General features: G+C 43.7%; 1 protein-coding gene across 1 annotated transcript in view; it reads left to right on the forward strand.

The window, feature by feature from the left end:
• The window catches only part of GNAL (G protein subunit alpha L), a 389,656-nt gene that overhangs the window by 44,072 nt on the left and 323,281 nt on the right, over positions 1 to 22,303 (forward strand). The window lies entirely within an intron of this gene.

The following is a 22,303-nucleotide window of genomic DNA, read 5'->3' on the forward strand; positions in this document are numbered from 1 at the left end:
GATAAAAATACCTTTTTTAGCGGTGCGTCTTTGCTGCAGGTGCGTTTTTGCGGCCAAAAACGCACAAAAACCCAGCGTAAAAAAAAACGCTGTGTGCGCACATAGCTTTAAAATTTAGCGACTGTAAGGGCTCGTGCGCACGTTGCGTAATTTCATGCATTTACGTAGCGTTTAGCAGTGCAGTGTAAGCGCATGCGTCCTGTGTTCCCAGCACAATCTATGTAGATTGTGCATAATCCATGCGCACAATGCTTTTTTGAACGCAGCGATTTGAGTGTCAAAAATTTTAAAAATGCAGCATGTCAATTCTTTCGTGCTCTTTGGATGCAGCTCCCACTCTGTCTATGGTGGGGGCAGCATCCCGAGCGCATGAAATCGGCATTTTTTCTGCAGAAACACTGCATCCATTATGCAGTGTTTCTGCAGCGATTTGAAGCGCACATGTGCTGACAAATCACTGCAGAATTTTTTGCAGTGACACGACGCAACGTGCGCACATGCATTTGGTCAAAATCATCCATTTAGCTCTATTTTCAACTTGTTTTTTTTCTGCAGTTAAAGTGAATCTATCACCAGGCTTTTGTCACCTAATCTGAGAGCAGCATAATGTAGAGACCAAGATCCTGATTTCAGCGATGTGTCACTTCCTGGGCTGCTTAGTGTAGTTTTGCTTTAAAATCACTGATTATCAGTAGTAGATTATCATTAGAGGACTACTTGGTGTGCTGCCAGGTAGTCCAGCATATTCATGAGCTCTGTATAACTGCTAGATCAGCATCAGAGAAAACATGGATTTTATCAAAATGACAGCAAACAGCTCAGTAAGTGACACATCACTGGGACCAGGGTCTCTATCTACATTATGCTGCTTTCAGATGGGGGAGCAAAAACCTGGTGATAGATTCCCTTTTAAAGGGCTGGTCTATCACGGACACCTTTTATCATTCTACCTTCTCTTAAAAAAAAGTAAAAAAAAGGATAGTAGTCAACGTGCATTAGCCTTACCAAGGCTAAAATATAAATTGAACTGGGCTGCAAATCTGTATTGTATTTTCTGAGATTAGTTATCAGTTGCAACAAAGGTATTGGAAAAGTGTCGAGCAATAATGGAGTTCCAATACTAGCATCAACAGTGGGTACGGAAAGTATTCAGACCCCTTTAAATTTTTCACTCTGTTTCATTGCAGCGTAAATTCAAAAAAGTTAATTTTTTTTTCTCATTAATGTACACTCTGCACCCATCTTGACAGAAAAAGAAAAATGTAGAAATGTTTGCAAATTTATTAAACAAGAAAAACTGAAATATCACATGGTCATAAGTATTCAGACCCTTTGCTCAGTATTGAGTAGAAGCACCCTTTTGAGCTAGTACAGCCATGAGTCTTCTTGGGAATGATGCAATACGTTTTTCACACCTGGATTTGGGGATCCTCTGCCATTCTTCCTTGCAGATCCTCTCCAGTTCCGTCAGGTTGGATGGTGAACGTTGGAGGACAGCCATTTTCAGGTCTCTCCTGAGATGCTCATTGGGGTTTAGGTCAGGGTTCTGGCTGGGACAGTCAAGAATGGTCACAGTTGTTCTGAAGCCACTCCTTTTGTTATTTTAGCAGTGTGCTTAGGGTCATTGTCTTGTTGGAAGGTGAATCTTTGGCCAAGTCTGAGGTCCAGAGCACTCTGGAAGAAGTTATCAACCAGGATATCTCTGTTCTTGGCCGCATTCATCTTTCCTTCAATTGCAAACAGTTGTCCTGTCCCTGCAGCTGAAAAACACCCCCATAGTATGATGCTGCCACCACCATGCTTCACTGTTGGGATTGTATTAGGCAGGTGATGAGCAGTGCCTGGTTTTCTCCACACATACCTCTAAAGCCTGCTTTACACACTTCAATAAATCCTTCAATCCGTCGTCGGGGTCAAGTTGTAAGTGACGCACATCCGGCATCGTTCGTGACGTGTTTGCGTGTGAAACCTACATGCGATCGATATTGAACGAAAATACGGTGATCGCATACACGTCGTTTATTCCTCATACATTGGACGTTTGGTAGTACGAAACTAGTCAATTGTAACGTGTGACATCCCTCATAAGATTTTGGTGTCTGATGCTATGTGCGCAGGTGTGCGCTCTGCACCGCAGCTTAAAAAAGGTCTGCTTCAGAGCGCAGCTGAAAAGCTGCGTTCTGAAGCGCCTCACAATGTCTGTCATTCACTAATCTCTGTCAGTCCGTCACTATCTCTGTCCCTCTCTCTCTGTCCATGTCAGTCTATCCCTCTTACCCCCTCTCTCATATACTCACCGATCCCCGGCGCGGCTCTGCACGGCATTCACACTGCTCCGGCGGCTTTTACTGTTTTGAAAAAGCCGGCCGCCCATTAAACAATCTCGTATTCCCTGCTTACCCCGCCCACCGGCGCCTATGATTGGTTACAGTGAGACACGCCCCCACGCTGAGTGACAGGTGTCACACTGCAACCAATCACAGCAGCCGGTGGGCGTGTCTATACTGTGTAGTGAAATAAATAAATAAATAATTAAAAAAAACGGCGTGCGGTCCCCCCCAATTTTAAAACCAGCCAGATAAAGCCATACGGCTGAAGGCTGGTATTCTCAGGATGGGGAGCTCCACGTTATGGGGAGCCCCCCAGCCTAACAATATCAGCCAACAGCCGCCCAGAATTGCCGCATACATTATATGCGACAGTTCTGGGACAGTACCCGGCTCTTCCCGATTTGCCCTGGTGCGTTGGCAAATCGGGGTAATAAGGAGTTATTGGCAGCCCATAGCTGCCAATAAGTCCTAGATTAATCATGTCAGGCGTCTATGAGACACCTTCCATGATTAATCTGTAAGTGACAGTAAAAAAACACACACACCCGAAAAAAATCCTTTATTAGAAATAAAAAACACAAACAAATTCCCTCATTACCAATTTATTAACCCCGACAAACCCTCCATGTCCGGCGTACTCCACAGTCCTCCAGCGTCGCGTCCAGCTCTGCTGCATGGAGGTGACAGGAGCAGCAGAAGACACCGCCGCTCCGGTCACCTCCACGCAGGTAATGAAGACAGCCGTGCGATCAGCTGATCTGTCACTGAGGTTACCCGCTGTCACTGGATCCAGCGGTGGATGCAGCGGTGGCCGCGGGTAACCTCAGTGACAGCTCAGCTGATCGCGCTACTCACCTCAGTTGCTGACTGGAGCTGACCGGAGCGGAGGTGAGTAGCGCGATCAGCTGAGCTGTCACTGAGGTTACCCGCGGCCACCGCTGCATCCACCGCTGGATCCAGTGACAGCGGGTAACCTCAGTGACATATCAGCTGATCGCACGGCTGTCTTCATTACCTGCGTGGAGCTGTCAGGAGCGGCGGTGTCTTCTGCTGCTCCTGTCACCTCCATGCAGCAGAGCTGGACGCGACGCTGGAGGACTGTGGAGTACGCCGGACATGGAGGGTTTGTCGGGGTTAATAAATTGGTAATGAGGGAATTTGTTTGTGTTTTTTATTTCTAATAAAGGATTTTTTTCGGGTGTGTGTGTTTTATTTACTGTAATTTACAGATTAATCATGGAGGGTGTCTCATAGACGCCTGACATGATTAATCTAGGACTTATTGGCAGCTATGGGCTGCCAATAACTCCTTATTACCCCGATTTGCCAACGCACCAGGGCAAATCGGGAAGAGCCGGGTACTGTCCCAGAACTGTCGCATATAATGTATGCGGCAATTCTGGGCGGCTGTTGGCTGATATTGTTAGGCTGGGGGGCTCCCCATAACGTGGAGCTCCCCATCCTGAGAATACCAGCCTTCAGCCGTATGGCTTTATCTGGCTGGTTTTAAAATTGGGGGGGACCGCACGCTGTTTTTTTTAATTATTTATTTCACTACACAGTATAGACACGCCCACCGGCTGCTGTGATTGGGTGCAGTGTGACACCTGTCACTCAGCGTGGGGGCGTGTCTCACTGTAACCAATCATAGGCGCCGTGGGCGGGGTAAGCAGGGAATACGAGATTGTTTAATGGGCGGCCGGCTTTTTCAAAACAGTAAAAGCCGCCGGAACAGTGTGAATGCCGTGCAGCGCCGGGGATCGGGGATCGGTGAGTATATGAGAGAGGGCTGCTCAATTCAGTTACTCAGGGGATTAGCGGTCACCGGTGAGTCCTTCACTGGTGACCGCTAATCAGGACGCGACACAGACAGAGCCGCAGCATGACCGTGAAGTCGGGTGAAGTTCACCCGAGTTCATTCTGACAGTGCGGCTCTTTCTGTGTCTGCTGTCATCTGCCATTCACCGCTGCTACATGGCTGTCTGTGTCTGCTGTCAGCGGCCATGTAGCAGAGCTGAATGGGAGATGACATAGTGAAAACGCATCCCTACACAGTACACACGCTTGGCAAGTCAATAAATAAAAAAAAAAAAGGGTGCCCAATGCATACGTCACAGAACACATGATCTAAAGGATCGCACATAAAATTGATCAATTTAACATAGACTACTAACGCACGTGTGACAGCAAATGAACGACCTATGTGCAATCTCATTCAATCGCATATGCGACCTGGGCGTGTCACATCACATACGAGATCGCATACCTAATTGTAAGGTGTAAAGCAGGCTTTAGAATTATCACCAAACAGTTATGTCTTCGTCTCATCAGACCAGAGAATCTTATTTCTCATAGTCCTGCATGTGTGGTTTTTTTTTTTTTAAAACGCTATGCGGGATTTCATATGTCTTGCTCTGAGGAGAGGCTTCTGTCGGGCCACTCTGCCATAAAGGCCCAGACTAGTGGAGGGCTGCAGTGATAGGTGACTTTGTGGAACTTTCTCCCATCTCCCTACTACATCTCTGGAGCTCAGCCACAGTGATCTTGAGGTTCTTCTTTCCGTCTCTCACCAAAGCTCTTCTCCCACAATTGCTCAGTTTGGCTGGACGGCCAGGTGTAGGAAGAGTTCTGGTAGTCCCAAACTTATCCCATTTTAGGATTATGGCAGCCACTGTGCTCCTAGGAATCTTGAGTACTGCAGAAATTCTTTTGTAACCTTGGCCAGATATGTGCCTTGCTACAATTTTGTCTCTGAGCTAGTACGGCAGTTCCTTTGACCTCATGATTCTCATTTGGTCTGACATACACTGTGAGATGTGAGGTCTTATATAGACAGGTGTGTACCTTTCCAAATCAAATTCTATCAGCTTAATTAAACACAGCAGGACTCCAATTAAGGAGTAGAACCATCTCAAGGAGGATCACAAGGAAATGGACAGCATGTGACTTAAATATGAGTATCTGAGCAAAGGGATTGAATACTTATGACCATGTGATATTTTAGTTTTTCTTGTTTATTATATTTGCAAAAATTTCTGCATTTGGTTTCTTTTCAGTCAGGCTGGGGTGCAGAGTGTACATTAATGAGAGAATAATGAACTTTTTTGAATTTACCAAATGGCTGCAATGAAAGAGAAAAATGTAAAGGGGTCTGAATACTTTCCGTACCCACTGTATCTTTTCTGTTACATATCATTTCATGCAACCTTTCAGGAAATTTGTTTTGTTGGGGTATGTGAGGAATGACACTGTATCTGGCAATTTTATGACATTGACATTTATGGCAATTTTAATTCTGCAATTTTTCCTCAATATTTCCCTCTGCAGACTCCATGTCTGATTTTCTCTTCTTTCTGACCTGGTGGTTGGAGACTGGCTGCTATGATGTCTCGTATACTGTGCTTTCTTTCTTTAGCACAGGGAGTAAATGGTATGGAAGACATTGTACAGCAGTACTGAGCGCTGAGGCTGTGAATCCAGCACTGAGAGGCTTGAAGCTGTGGCTCAATCTTCCTTTTCCTTGTCTCACTGTATTGAGTACCACTCACCTCTCCATAGAGAGTAATGGAAGGTATAACCAGAGTATGAGTTCAGGAGGCTGGACGGGGGGAGTAGTGGCTCATAAGTGGAGACGGAATCCTATTCATGTGATTAAGATATATTACAAAGTTGTTATTTAGTTCTTGTACTGTTGATTTATGCAAAGTTTGTTGAAATGACCATAACTTTTGCAAGTTAGTTTTTTGTTTTTTTTTCTTTTTGACCGATGTGGATCTGCATAGAGACGAGTCAGTCATTATCCGAGACTCATCTGTAGGAGCTGGTGCAGGACTTACCAGACTACTGTGATTGTTATGTAAACAGACTGAGTCTTAGGACAAACCTCAAGCCTGTCTGAGTGGTTCCTTCGCAGAAACTCCTATGTAAAAGAACTCTAATTGCCCTACGGCACTTCTTGGAAGTGTAGCTGAGAACAATCAACAAAAGCCTGAGCGCCACAGCCCCTTTGTTCTGGAGATCTACAGTACAGACCAGAAGTTTGGACACACCTTCTCATTCAAAGAGGTTTTTTTTATTTTCAGGACTCTGAAAATTGTAGATTCACATTGAAGGCATCAAAACTATGAATTAACACATGTGGAATGAAATACTTAAAGTGGGAAACAACTAAAAATATGTCTTATTCTAGGTTCTTCAAAGTAGCCACCTTTTGCTTTGATTACTGCTTTGCACACTCTTGGCATTCTCCTTGATGAGCTTCAAGAGGTAGTCACCGGAAATGGTCTTCCAGCAGTCTTGAAGGAGTTCCCAGAGATGCTTAGCACTTGTTGGCCCTTTTGCCTTCGCTCTGCGGTCCAGCTTACCCCCAAACCATCTCGATTGGGTTCAGGTCTGGTGACTGTGGAGGCTAGGTCATCTGGCATAGCACCCCATCACTCTCCTTCTTGGTCAAATAGCCCTTTCACAGCCTGGAGGTGTGTTTTGGAGTCATTGTCCTGTTGAAAAATAAATGAGGGTCCAACTAAACGCAAACCGGTTGGAATAGCACGCCGCTGCATGATGCTGTGGTAGCCTTGTTGGTTCTGTAGGCCTTCAGTTTTGAATAAATCCCCAACAGTGTCACCAGCAAAGCACCATCACACCTCCTCCTCCAAGCTTCACGGTGGGAACCAGGCATGTAGAGTCCATCCGTTCACCCTTTCTACAAAGACAAGGTGGTTGGATCTAAAGATCTCAAATTTGGACTCATCAGACCAAAGCACAGATTTTCACTGGTCTAATGTCCATTCCTTGTGTTTTTTTTAGCCCAAACAAGTCTCTTCTGCTTGTTGCCTGTCCTTAGCAGTGGTTTCCTAGCAGCTATTCTACCATGAAGGCCTGCTGCACAAAGTCTCCTCTTAATAGTTGTTCTAGAGATGAGAAGGTGTGTCCAAACATTTGGTCTGTACTGTAGGTGTGCGATTAATGACCAATACACTGCTGATACCGAAAAGTCTCTAATAGGTTGGCTACTTGTAAAATTTCTGGGGCAGAATTGCCCCTTTTCACTTGACCCAGGCAGTATGGCACCTATTGCATTTGATAAATGCGCCAAACAGTGTAATATCATTTTGTACACAAAAAGACTTCTAGATTAGTTGATTTCTTCTACAGTAAGTATTCACCCCCTTGGCTTTTTACCTATTTTGTTACCTTACAACCTGTGTAAATAGTTTCGTAATCTAGTTTGTGTGTGATGCATCAGCACTAAATAGTCTATGTTGGGGAAATGAAGTGAGGAAAATCTAGGCAAAAATTAAATTTATGGGATAAAATAAATAAAAATGCCATTTTGCTATGAATCCCCTAAACATGGTGCAAGCAACTACATTCATGTTACATGCTTAGTGAATGGAAGTCCACCTGTGTGCAATGTCCGCACGCTGCGTTCTTGATTTGACAAAAAAAATGCACCCTCTGGCGGACTTGACAGCTGTAAACACTACATTGACAAAAAGCGGTGAAAACCCATTAGTTTTCGATGCGTTTTTATCAGTGCAGTTTTTAAAGGAGAAATAAAATATGATAGCTAGAATAGATAGAAGAAATAAAATTTATAGAATAGATAATAAGAACAGGTAGAATAGAAAGAAGTAACAATAGCTTGATAGAGGGATAGGTCGCTTGGACAGCAGTTTTTTTTTGTTTTTTTTTTATATATTTTACTATATCTTTTCATGGGACAACACTGAAGATATATCCCTTTGATACAATGTAAAGTAGTCAGTGTACAACTTGTATAACAATGTAAATTTGGTGCCCTCTAAATAACACACAGCTATGAATATCTAAATAACTGGCAACAAACGTGAGTACACGCCTAAGTGGAAATGGCTAAATTGTGCCCAATTAGTCATTTTCCCTCCGAGGTATCATGTGACTCATTAATGTTACAAGGTCTCGGGTGTGAATGGGGTGCAGGTGTTACATTTGGTGTTCTCTCTCACACACTCTCTTACGTTCATGCCAGTCTTGATGACTGGGTGTGGTGGAGTCAGACATGAAGAAATGCACATCTCTTCATGCATCTGGAGCGTCTGACAAGTAGTGTGCGCCTCCATGTGCAGCACCTAAAATCTCTTTCCAATCAGGTACTGGAGCTAGATTTCTGGCATACAGAACACCACAGCTGGTCTTGAAATAAATAAGCTGTGGTGTCTTGCCCCAGCTCTAAGTATTTTTAAACCCAATTTCTCGAACCTCTTTTAAAATGAGTAAAGTGGCAACATTTAGGGTCAAGTCCGAGTTGCACTTTAAATTTTGTAACTTTTCAAAGCTTTTTGATGTGACAGTTTTAATCAATGGAGCGCTATTAGTGATGGCTGAATAGTGAAACATTTGGGTCCTGATTATTTGTCTCAACTATTTCGTACTATTCATGTGTTCGTCATGATAATGAATCTAATACAAGTTAATGGCAAACTCAAATAATTTTCCAGCGGACACTCCCAGAATGTCGGTCGGGGCTGTATAAATGCTGAAATGGATAGAAAAGTCCTGAATGTGCATTAGAACAGTATGGGGAAGATGCCTGGATGCATTTCTGAAACACAGGTCGCTGCTGGGAACAATGTTATCAGATTATTACGCCACTTTGATATGTGGTACCCCGCCTATTTGTGATAACCAGCGCAGGTAAAGTAGACAGCTGTGGGCTGCAGCCCCAGCTATGTGCTTTATCATGGCTGTTATCAAAAATAGAGGCTCTCCACAATGTTTGTTTGTTTTTTTTTAATAATTAAATCACAAATAATTAAAAAGCCTCCCTAGCTTAATAGCAGTTTGCAGCATCTTCATTGCCTTGGTTCGCTGGCAATAGGGGAAATATGTGGTTGATGTCAGCTTTGATTGGTCAAAAATCACAGCTGCCTTCAAGCCTTGGGTTGGTAGAGGAGAGGAGTCTGAGAATCCCCCCCCCCATTACCAACTCTGTTAGTGAAAAGAAAAAAAACACACACACACACACACACATCCTTTATCTTAAATAATAAAAAAAAAAACCACACACACTCTTTCACCAATTTATTAACTAACAAAACACCCCCGTAAATCCAACGTAATCCCTCTATGATCCTGGCTGTGCTACATCCAGAAGCTGCAGTGATGTAAAATGCGAACAATCGCTGCAGCCCCTGGGACACAGAGTGTAGCGGGGAACCCAGCTGCAAGAAGCGGTTACATCAATCAGGTCATTGGAGTTCACATCCGGGTTCCCACGGTACCAAGTGTGACCACCGGTGAAGCCACGTCCGGATTGCGGGACACGGTGGACAGCAATCCGGCAATCTGCCAGTCAGTCAGGTCACTGGAGTTCACACTCAGAGGCTTTCCAGCTGCCCTCTGAACTCAAACCCCTTGCCATATTGCCAGACTGCGGTGCAGTCGTGTCCAGCAATCCGACAGTCGGGCAATCCAGCAGCAGGTTCAACTGAGAGCAGAGTGAGAACTCTGGTGACCTGATTGCCGAACTGTCGGCTTGTGGGACACGGGCAGCAGTCCGACAGTCCGGTAGCTCTGAGGCCCAGAAACCTTAGAGGAGCCTTTAAGGTTCCTGGAGTTCTCATCTGTTGGGACACCTAGAGGCTGTGAACTCCGGTGACCTGATTACAATGCTATTGTGTCCCACAGTCTGCAGTCCTCCAGTGGGTTTACCGGTGGTCACACTTTGGACTGTGGGAACACTGATGTGAACTATGGTGACCTGACTGATGTCACCATTTCTCACAGCCGGGGCCCATTGTTCATGTTTTCCATCACTGCAGCTTCTGGATGTAGCAGTGCAGTGATTGTCGTGAGACTTTGTGTGTATTACATCAGAATTGCAGTGGTGTTGTTTTAGCGTTAATAAATTGGTGAAAGCTTTTTTTATTATTAATAATAATAATAATTATTATTAGTATTACCATTATTATTATTTTTTTTTTTTTTAATAAAGGATTTTTGTCTTTTTTTTTTTTTTCTCCACCTACAGGATTGGTAATGAGGAGGGGGGTGGGGTGGGTCTCATACACACTTCTCCATTACCAATCCAGGACTTGATGGCAGCTGTGATTTTTGACAAATATTACTATTTATTGCTATATTTTTAGGCTGAGCAAGGCCCAATAACCATGGACCTTCCCGGCCTGAGAATACTAGTCCTCAGTTGTCTCCTTTACCTGCGCTAGTTATCACAAATAGGTGGGAGACCGCACGTCATTTTTATTTCTCACTATTTGTAATGCCAGTAGCAAAGATCGCTACAGCATTACTGTGATTGTCAGCCATTCAACATGCAGGGATTGCTTGCCAATCAGGCGCCAAATATGTGGGGGATTGGATTCGAAACTCACAAGGTGAATACCAAAATACTTGACGAGTAATTAATATCCCAAATACCTTTTTAATATTCCTGTGAGTAACGTACAGTGCCAAATCTCTTCGCTCATCACTAGTTCCTTTTGTCTTTAACATGTAAGTCCCCGTGTAGCAGAATATACCACTTCTTTTCTAAAAGTTTTCCATCTTTAGATCATGATGTGGCTAAGACTCTTCTTTTCCTCTCATTATTATCCAGACTTGCTATGCTGCGCTATAGTCTGTGATGACTGGACTGCACATATTACCGTATGTTTAATTAATAGTGAAGCCTGTGTTGTGTTATGTTATTAGTCCCCCTCAATTAAAATCCATATCATTTTAGGTAGTAATGAACTTTGACCAATAAATATGATCACGCCTGCCAGTGTTCAGCAGTCACATAGTGTTCACGTGAATATAGTTTTTAGATAATAGGACTTTCCATTGAATGTGGCTGTTTTCTCCGTACATGGTTCCTGTAAAAACCTTAGTCTGAACAGTTTAAGGGCCTGATGTAGTACATACATTTTCTAGTCCTCCATCTGTGCTTTTTTTTTTCTTTCCCATTGATTGCTATTGTGGGTGTTTTTTTTTTTTTTTTTGTTTTTTTGCAATCCATATCATTGTGCTGACCCATTGTTTTAGATTTTTAGAAAGTCGCAAAATTTTAATGCAAGTATTTTACTCCAGTGTTCTCCCTGAAGTGTTTAGTTTGTTTTTTTGCTATAAATTTATGAACTACTGTGGTATTTTTAATAATCATCTACTATAAAAAAAAACACCTACAATTATCACAAGACAAGGAAGAAAAATGACTGAAAAATAAACTCAAATAATGAATCGGGGCCTTTTTATGCATTAAAAAAAGTTTTGGTACTTGGTAGTATTATTTAGGTAGTGTGGAATTTTCCTCTATCTGCTAAATGCACATTATCCTAAGAAGATATTGTTTTTCTTACTTTAAGACTTCCAAAAAAATGGCATTTCTTTTTCTCTTGCCATGTCGCAATTTTTATAAAAATAAATAATATAGATATATAGAGTCTGTCTGTCTGTCTGTCTGTCTGTCTGTCTGTCTGTCTGTCTGTCTGTCTGTCTGTCTGTCTGTCTGTCTGTCTGTCTGTCTGTCTGTCTGTCTCTTGCAATTTTCTCGACAGCCACTGTGGCTTTTTCAAACTTGTACTTAATGAGAGACAGAATGCTTTAAGGCATTTTTATTATTTTCTGCAAAGTCAAATGTTTACATACATTTCATTAGTATTTGGTACTATTGCCCTTAAATTGTATGGGTCAAAAGTTTTGGATATCCTTCCACAAGCTTCTCACAATAGTTGGTAGGAATTTGGGCCCATTCTTCCTGACAGAATCGGTGTAACTGAGCCATGTTTGTAGGTTGCCTTGCTCGCCTTTTTCAGGTTTGCCCATGCATTTTCTTTTTTTTTTTTTTTTTTTTTTTTTTAATCCAATCAATTTTTATTGTAGGAAGTTACATTACAAAAAGGAGAAATTCAGGTATCATTGGCAATAATACACAAAGAAAACAACGCTGTAACATGTGGTAGTATCACCTTTGATTATGATTCACATTTCCTGTCACACCACCACCAATCATGTCTGATGCAAGTTGCAACTTTTTTAGGTTAATCAATACCCAATACGTATAGAGTCAACCTACTAATTTACTCTTTAATCCTCAAAACGAGGGATCCAAACAACCAGAACCAGAGAGTAAGAAAGGAAGATAAGAAAAGGGAGGGGAGAGAGAGGTGGGGGAGAGGGGGAGAACCATGGATGGTTGCAAGGAAGCAACCAGGGAGGGGGAGGGGGGAGGGAGGGAATTGGATGGCGTTTCGGGGTAGCCCGAGCAGTAACAACAACAGAGATTTAAACACCTTGAATATTGACATGTGGTATGGGTGAACTCCCTGCGTAACACTTTCTTTGACCCTATTTGACCCATTTTTAATTATCATCAGTTTGCCCTGGAGACAGATGCCTGACAGGGGATGCATATACAGAGTTTAGCCACGTGTCCCAAATCTGAAGTATTTTGTTTTTGGCGCGGATGGAGTGAGCCAGACAGAACTCGTATTGGCATTGGAGATTAATTCGGTTATATAGTTCAACTACTGTAGGCGTTTTTGGGGATTTCCAGTGCAAACTTATGCAATATCTGGCAGCTACTAGAATGTGAACTAATAAACCCCTGGATTCCCAAGAGAACTCCTCTATACCCACGTTTAGCACTGCCAGACCCGGATTCGGATTAATACGATTGCCTGTCAGCTCACCCATCAGGCCAAACACCTCCAACCAGAACGAGAAAACCTTGGGACAAGCCCACCAGCAGTGACCAAGAGTACCCCTTTGGAGGCAGTCCTTCCAACAATGTGGCGAATAATTTGGGAGGAACTGTGCTAAGTTGGCTGGGGACCGATACCATCGCAGGTGTACTTTTTTCAGTTGCTCCAGATGATTTATACACTTGGAATATTTTTGGATATTTGCTGATGCCGAGTGACAGTTTGAAGGAGAGGTAGAGACACTCAACTCCACGTCCCATTTATTCATATAAGGAGATTTTTGCTCTTCGGGGGGGTTATTGAGCCATTTGTATGTCGAGGAGATACCGTATTTTTCGGACTATAAGACGCACCTGACCATAAGACGCACCCTGGTTTTAGAGGAGGAAAATAGGAAAATAAAATTTTAACCAAAAAATATGGTCATGACACACTGTTATGGGGCGAGGATCTGCTGCTGACACTGTTATGGGGTAATGTCCCCAAATTCTCTACTAAGGTACCCCATTCTGGTAAGGATCCTCCTGCCTTGTATATGATCCTGCTCATATACCCCCATCCTGTTCATAATATACCCCCCATCCATCCTGCTCATAATATACCCCCCATCCATCCTGCTCATAATATACCCCCCATCCATCCTGCTCATGATATACCCCCCATCCATCCTGCTCATGATATACCCCCATCCATCCTGCTCATGTTATGCCCCCATCCATCCTGCTCATGAAATGCCCCCATCCATCCTGCTCGTTATGCCTTCATCCATCCTGCTCATGTTATGCCCCCATCCATCCTGCTCATGTTATGCCCCCATCCATCCTGCTCATGAAATGCCCCCATCCATCCTGCTCATGATATGCCCCCATCCATCCTGCTCGTTATGCCTTCATCCATCCTGCTCATGATATGCCCCCATCCATCCTGCTCGTTATGCCTTCATCCATCCTGCTCATGAAATGCCCCCATCCATCCTGCTCATGATATGCCCCCATCCATCCTGCTCATGTTATGCCCCCATCCATCCTGCTCATGTTATGCCCCCATCCATCCTGCTCATGTTATGCCCCCATCCATCCTGCTCATGATATGCCCCCATCCATCCTGCCCATGTTATGCCCCCATCCATCCTGCTCATGAAATGCCCCCATCCATCCTGCCCATGTTATGCCCCCATCCATCCTGCTCATGTTATGCCCCCATCCATCCTGCTCATGATATGCCCCCATCCATCCTGCCCATGTTATGCCCCCATCCATCCTGCTCATGTTATGCCCCCATCCATCCTGCTCATGAAATGCCCCCATCCATCCTGCTCATGATATGCCCCCATCCATCCTGCTCATGTTATGCCCCCATCCATCCTGCTCATGATATGCCCCCATCCATCCTGCTCATGTTATGCCCCCATCCATCCTGCTCATGATATGCCCCCATCCATCCTGCTCATGATATGCCCCCATCCATCCTGCTCATGTTATGCCCCCATCCATCCTGCTCATGTTATGCCCCCATCCATCCTGCTCATGTTATGCCCCCATCCATCCTGCCCATGTTATGCCCCCATCCATCCTGCTCATGTTATGCCCCCATCCATCCTGCCCATGTTATGCCCCCATCCATCCTGCTCATGATATGCCCCCATCCATCCTGCCCATGTTATGCCCCCATCCATCCTGCTCATGTTATGCCCCCATCCATCCTGCTCATGTTATTCCCCCATCCATGTATATGGCCTGTGGCACAGAAAAAAAAAATAAACGTTTATACTCACCTTTCCTCACTCCCTGAAGCACCGATCTCTGTCTCAGCTGCAGCGCAGGTGTGTGGAGCCGTCACCGTCTGCAGCATCGCGCGATGTCTTCCTGTCTGTGCCGGTCAGCTGAGCTGGTGGACACTAGCGGCGCGCACAGCGATGACGTCATCGCTGTGCGCGCCGCTAGTGTTGACCAGATCAGCTGACCGGCACAGACAGGAAGACATCGCGCGATGCTGCAGGGGGAAGGCTCCACACGCGGTGACGGCTCCACACGCGGTGACGGCTCCACACGCGGTGACGGGTGAGTATACTGATTCACTGCACCCCGCGCTGATAATGATGCACGGGGGGCAGTGAATACAGCCGCACATGATCACTCCAGGCTGTAGTTGCCAGGGGTGATCACGGCCGGCTGTTAATTATGCGCGCACCCCCCCCGCCCATCACCCCGCCCACCTGTCAGCGCCGTGTTCGCTGAGAGATGATGGGCGGGAGGATGGGCGTGCATATGTAATGAGCGGGCCCACGTGGTCACGGCAGGCGCTGCTGCAGCCTGCTCGTGCTCCCGATGACCCGCTCCACCGCAGCACCCACATTCCCGGCCGCAGCCCTATAGTCAGACCATAAGACGCACCCCCCACTTTCTCCCAACATTTGGGGGGAAAAAAGTGCGTCTTATGGTCCGAAAAATACGGTACCTTTTGGATTTAATTATCTTTTTAAATACCAAAGCCTTTGTTGTAGGTAACAGAGGCTTTGACTTTGGAGGAAATTTAGAGGCCAGAAAATGACTAATTTGGATGTGTTGATAGAAACAGCCCTTTAAAGAGGGGTGTTCCCGTACTATTTCATTAAAGGGGTTAACACCCAAATCAGAGTATAGATCCGCCAGCACTGTAATGCCCGATCCCTCCCACCTGGCCAGATTCAAAAAGGGGATTTGAGATTCCAACGACTTGAGGGAAATCTCTGAAAGAGGAATCTGAATCTTATGAATCAAGTCATTTCGCCAGACCTCCAGGGAGGCTGACATGGTGGGAACACACGGGGAGAACCGTGAACGGCTCAAATATTCTGCTTCCATCATTCTTCTGACCGAGCCCTGGCGGGACAGGAAATTTTCAATCTGAGCCCATCTATGTGAATTACCTGGACACCACCATTCCTTTAGTGATTCAATTAGTAAGGCTTTATAATATGCCGATATGTTTGGGGTGCCCAATCCCCCTAAGTCATATGGGGGGTATAACACTTTACCTGCGACCCTAGCCCTTTTATTACCCCAGACAAATTTGTTAGTCAACGATTGAAGTTTCATCAGGGTTTTGTGAGAAATTTTGATGGGAAGGCATCTGAGCACATACAATATTTTGGGTAAGAAAACCATTTCAAAGGACTGTATCCTGGCCATCCAGGACAATGATATTTTTTCATACCTTCCCAATTCCTTTTCTAAATTTTGGATCAGAGGTTCCAAATTTTCTTTAATTAACATCTGCGATGGTGTCAGCTTAATACCCAGATAAGGTATCCCCCTCTCGCACCATTTGAATTGAAAGGCCCCCTCCAGCGCACTCCTGGCCTCCACCGGTACATTAAACGGCAGTATCAAAGACTATGCCGCATTAAGCTTATAATACGACACTTTAGAAAAGTTTGATAATGTGTTCACCACTGCTGGAATCGACACTGCAAGGTTAGAACAGGAAATTATCACATCGTCTGCGTATAAACCAAGTTTATGTTCAAATTCCCCAACTCTTATACCAGAAATGGCTATGTTTTTTCGTATAGCTTCCGCCAGAGGTTCTACCACTAAAGCAAAAATAGCGGGAGACAATGGACACCCCTGGCGGGTGCCATTACTTATTTGAAATTTAGATGACAGAAACCCCGATGCCAACACTTGACGCATTTGGGTAAGAGTAGAGGGCTAGAATGGATGACTTGATTTTCCCCAAGAACCCGAATTTTGTTAGAAGTCTCTCCAGGTATCCCCAGTGCACCCTGTCAAAGGCTTTTTCAGCATCAAGAGACAGGAATGCACTGGGTTCACCCGATATCTCCACCAGTCCAATCAAGTCAAGCATCCGTCTGGTGCCATCCTTAGATTGCCTGCCTGTCACAAACCCAACTTGGTCTGGAGCCACTAAGGTCGGGATCACTTTATGAAGTCTATCTGCCACTAGTTTGGCATAAATTTTAACATCACAATTTAGGAGTGAAATGGGCCTAAAATTACCCGGGGTGTCTGCAGGTTTCCCTGGCTTGGGTAGCGTGATAATAATCGCTTCTAAGTTGTCTGGGGAAATTGACCCTTTATTTTGCCAAAAATTGAAGGTTTTTGACATAAAGGGGGACAGAGTGGATGTAAATTGTTTGTAATATTCGTATGGCAGCCCATCGGGGCCCGGGGCAGAGTTAGACTTAGTCATTTTGATGGCACCTAGGATGCCCATGCATTTTCAATAGGATTGAGATCAGAGTTTTGTGATGGCCACTGCAAAACATTGACTTTGTTGTCCTTAAGCCACTTTGTAATCAGTTTGGCAGTATGCTTCGGGTCATTGTCAATTTGGAAGAACCATTTCCGTCAAAACATTAATTTCCTTGCTGATGTCTTGAGATGTTTCTTCAGTATTGCCACATAATTTTATTTCCTCATGATGCCATCTATTTTTTTGAAGTGCACCAATCCCTCTTGCAGCAAATAACCCCACATTGTGATGCCGCCATCCCGTTTCACAGTTAGGATGGTGTTCTTGGTTTCAAAGCTTCTCTCTTTTTCCTCCACACGTAATAATTTTAGTTTTCTCAGACCACAGGACATGCCTCCTAAAATTAAGGTCTTTCTACCTGTGTGCATTTTTAAACATTAATCTGACTTTTTTTATGTTTCTTTTGGAGTAATGGCTGCTTCCTGGCAGAGTGGCCTCTCAGTCCATATTGATACAGTACTCATTTCACTGTGGATAATGACACAATCTTACCAGCTTCCACCAGCATCTTCATAATGTCTTTTGCTTTTGTTCTTGGGTTGATATGCACATGTCTGACCAAAGCACATTTATCTCTGGCACACAGAAACCATCTCCTTCCTGAGTGGTATGATGGCTGGACATTCCCATCTTGTTTGTACTTGCGTATAATTGTTTGCAGACATAAATGAGGCATCTTCAGGTATCTGGAAGTTGCACACAGGGATGAACCAGACTTGTGCAAGTCCACAATTCCCTTCCTGAAATCTTGACTGATTTCTTTTGACTTTCCCATGATGCTACACAAAGAAACAGTGTGTTTCAGGTCTACATGACGTGAATCCTGCTTTGAGCAGGGGGTTGGACTAGATGACCCAAGGAGGGAGGTCCATTCCAACTACCATTCTATGGTTCTATGATTCTACATTAAATTACATTCAAATGTGTCTCTAATTAACTCGGATGTTGCCAATATACCTATCAGAAGCTTCCAAAGACATGACATCATCATATGGCCTGTCCCATATTGTTTAAAGGCACAGTACTCTTAGTGTATGTAAACTTTTGACTGCAGAAAGTAATAAAAATGCCTTAAAACATTCTCTCTATTCTGGCATTTGGCAAACATAAATAATTATAGTAATCCTAATTAACCTAAAACAGGAAAGGTTTATTCTGATTTCATGCCAGATAGTCAGAAAAACATGCAGATGTGTATGTAAAACGTCTGGTTTCAACTGTATATACACAGCTGATAACAGGATCCACAATTCACAATTGTTCTTTGCTATAAAAAAAAAAAATAAATCATTGCCAGTCTTTAAAAATTATTGTATCACAACCTGATTTTAGCCCCTTCACGACTTTGTACGTACTGGTATTTGATGACTGCTAATGACCCGTCACGGTCATGACGTAGTTGCTGTGATCGACAAGAGATCAGCATTTACGCTGTACAGTGCAGTGCTGAAGCATTGCCCTGAAAAGCTGAAGTGATTGGACAGTGGGAGCTTCAAGTCCCCCAAGGGAACTAGAATAATCAATAAGTTTTTTTTTTTTTTTTTTTTAAATATGAAAAATAAAAACCAACAAAACATAAGTTCAAAGCACCCCTTTTTTGCCCGATTGAAAAAAAAAAAATACACATATTTGGTATCGCCGCTTTCAGAAATGCCAGATCTATCAAAATATAAAATCATCTGATTGATTAAAGGGCGTATGGAGAAAAGAAATCAAGCATTGATTAAAACATTGCATCTACCCAAAGTTGGCATAATTAAAAAAAATAGGCTCAAGAAGCAAATAAATAAAAAAAATAAGCCATCACACAGCTCCCAAAAAATTAGACAGTTACAGGTCTCTGAAAATGACGACATGAGGAATTCTTATTTTTATTTTTACAAATTTCTGATATTTTTTTTTTACACTACTTTAAATAAAAATAAAACTATACACATTTGGCATCTATGCTCTCGGGCTGACCTGGGAATCTTATTGCTTGGTCAATTTTAACTATACAGTGAACATGGTAAATTAAAAAAAACAACAACATTAAAACCCCCACAATGGTGAAATTGCATATATTTTTTTTTACACTTTTTTTTACACTTTCATCGCACCGTTTTCCAGTAGAGTATATGGCAGAATGAATGGTGTTATTAAAAAGTACAACTTGTCCCACAAAAAACAAGCCTTCATATGGCTATGTTGATGGAAAAATAAAAGTTATGGCTCTTGGAAGAAGGGGAGGTAAAAAACAAAAACGAAACTAGTAAAATTGCTGGGTTGCGAAAAGGTTAAACAAATAGGTAATTTTCCATTGATACACACCCTTTAAAATCATTGCCAATATTTTTAGAAAAATAGATGTAACACAACCTGATCTTAAACAATAGGTAATATATTCTGTTGATGCACACCCTTTAAGTGCTGGAATTAGTGCCACAATTACATTTTTGTTGTGTTTTGATCAACTTTTTAAGGTTTTCTAAAGCTAAGCTCAGAGGTGTTTACAAAGGACTCGTCGCAGACCTATTAGGCCTTGTGCCCACTTTGCTTTTTTCATTTTTTTTTTCCATCTTTTAATCAAGAAAAGCGAGGAAAAAGCATCCCAGCAAAGTCTGTGAGAATCGTGAGTTGCTGTGCACACGTTGCTTCTTTATTCCTTGCAGTTTTTGTTGCTGAATAAAGCAGCAGCATGTCAATTGTTTGTGTTTTTCACCAGTTGACTTCAATGGAGTCAGTGAAAAATGCAGAAAAAAAATGCATGTGTAATGCACACGGGTTTTTTTTTTGTGTGCATTTTTATGTGCTTTTTTGACGTCACTTTGGTTTTTTTGCAGCCATTTCCTCATATCACGGTCTTTACCGTGGGACCTTGGTGCAGGGAACTCCGGTGACGTCACAAGGTGAACTGAGTTTATGCCGGCGAATCACTGGAGATCCTCTGGCATGAACGGTTCACCTTGTGACGTCACCGGGGTTCCCTGCACCTAGGCCACTTAGCCAGTGTCAGCAGACATTTTTTCATCTCGCGATCTTTACCACAGGGAACTCTGGTGACGAAGGTGCCCTAGTCTGTGAGGCTCGCCTTACCTCAGTAACCCGGGATCGTCATAACGGCCCAGGGTTACCGTGGCAGTGATCGGGTCCCTGTAATTGCATTACAGGGACCCGATCATCAGGGAGAGGTAAGCAATTCCGCTCCCTGCCTCCTGAATGCTGCGATCGCATTGATCGCACCATTCAGGGAGTTAAACTGCTGGGTGTGACTTGGGCACCACTCTGAGAAGAGAGAGTCGGGTCTCAGCTATAAGATCATCTGGTAACCCGGCGGCGATCACGGGGGTACAGCGCCTGAACCTCTGCAGTCGCCATGATTAAAAAAAAAAAAACACAAAAAGAAGCATGTGAAAAAAACTGTCAAACGCAATAAAAAAAATGTGCGTTTTTTTTTTGTATTCAACAGTTTATTTTCCTGTGAAAATATGCATTTTTATGTACAGATTTTCTACACATAAAAATGCAACGTGGGCACATAGCCTTATAGTAAAGATACCAGTTAAGACCGACTAAGGTCCGGGGTAAAAAAAAAAAAAAAAAAAAAAATCACATTCACAATGCGGATGAGTGCCGAAGCTTCATAAGAAAGTTCCATCTGCAATGTCTAGATGTTATTAGCTCCAGAATTTACACTTTTGTGTGAAATGACGAGACCCATTCAAGTAAAATCAGCCGCAACAGAAGTGTGAGCAGAGCTCTTGGAACATTGGTGCTTTATTGCTGCCTAAGCACAAAGAGGAGGGGAGCCAGCACTGCTCATGAATGGCATGCAACAATGAAAAAATAAAGTGTAATGTTCACAAATTACACACACCAGCACAATGTCAGAACTGGCCCTCACCGTGCCAGACCAGCAAACATGGATGAGGGGGGAACAGGCCCAGGCAGGTGGTGCTTAAGTAATAATGCCTGTGGAACAGGGGGAGGTGGCTGTGTGTGAGCAGGCACCAACATGAATTTTGATGGCAACAGAAGGAATTTGCAAACCACACTGGGCGTGCATGGCAAGGTGGCGGTCAACCACCGACCAGTTAAACGCAAAGAGGAGGGGAGCCAGCACTGCTTATGAATGGCATGCAACAATGAAAAAATAAAAAGTGTAATATTCACAAATTCATTCCTACTGTAACAAGTCAATGAGATTTTTTGCAAATGATTGATCAGTGATTTGAGCCCCCCTGCCCCGTCACGGCAAATCTCTATAGGGGGGTCCCAACAGTATGTTATAAATTATCGTACCATACAGTCTCATAATGAGCAGGACCATATAAGAACACCACCAGCCGAGACATGTCTGAACCGTTCCCATTGCTGCCTAAGGCCTGTTTCACACGTCAGTGAAAAATGACTGTTTTAAAAACGCATGTGTCCCTCAGTGTTCTGTGATTCATGGCACTCATTGTCCATGTGCAATCTGTGATTGCACATGGAGATAAACTCACATGTCCCCGCTCCTGCTGTCTGTGGTGCTGAAGAGTCCCGCGATGCAGCATCCGGCCACCGCTGTCTGACCTCTGCAGCTGCTTCCGGGTCAGCTGTGCCTGCATAACTGAACATGCATGACGGTAATTTGACCGGGCAGGAAGCTGCAGAGAGCAGAGGCAGAACACAGCGTCAACTGGAGAAGGTGAGTTTAAAATGCTTTTATTTTCAATGTCCGTGTTTTTCTGGTACGTGTTTCATGGACCACACCATAGTGTGGTCCGTGGGACATCAGTGATGCCAGAAAAAAATGGACATGTCTCCATGCGGAGAACACGGACACGCGTGCACACCGCACAGAGACACGGTCAGTGAAAAATCACTGATGTGTGCAGACCCATTGATTATAATGGGTCTCTGTATGTCCGTGATTCTGGTACGTATGAAAACTAGCGCATATGTACCAGAATCCCTGATGTGTGAAATAGACCTAATGGATCAAAATAAAAACTAATAGATTAGTTCAATTCCAAACTGTAGTCTCAGCACCGCCCGCGTTTACTGACACTA

Source organism: Anomaloglossus baeobatrachus, chromosome 6 (assembly GCF_048569485.1).
Source record: "Anomaloglossus baeobatrachus isolate aAnoBae1 chromosome 6, aAnoBae1.hap1, whole genome shotgun sequence".
Classification (NCBI taxonomy): domain Eukaryota; kingdom Metazoa; phylum Chordata; class Amphibia; order Anura; family Aromobatidae; genus Anomaloglossus; species Anomaloglossus baeobatrachus.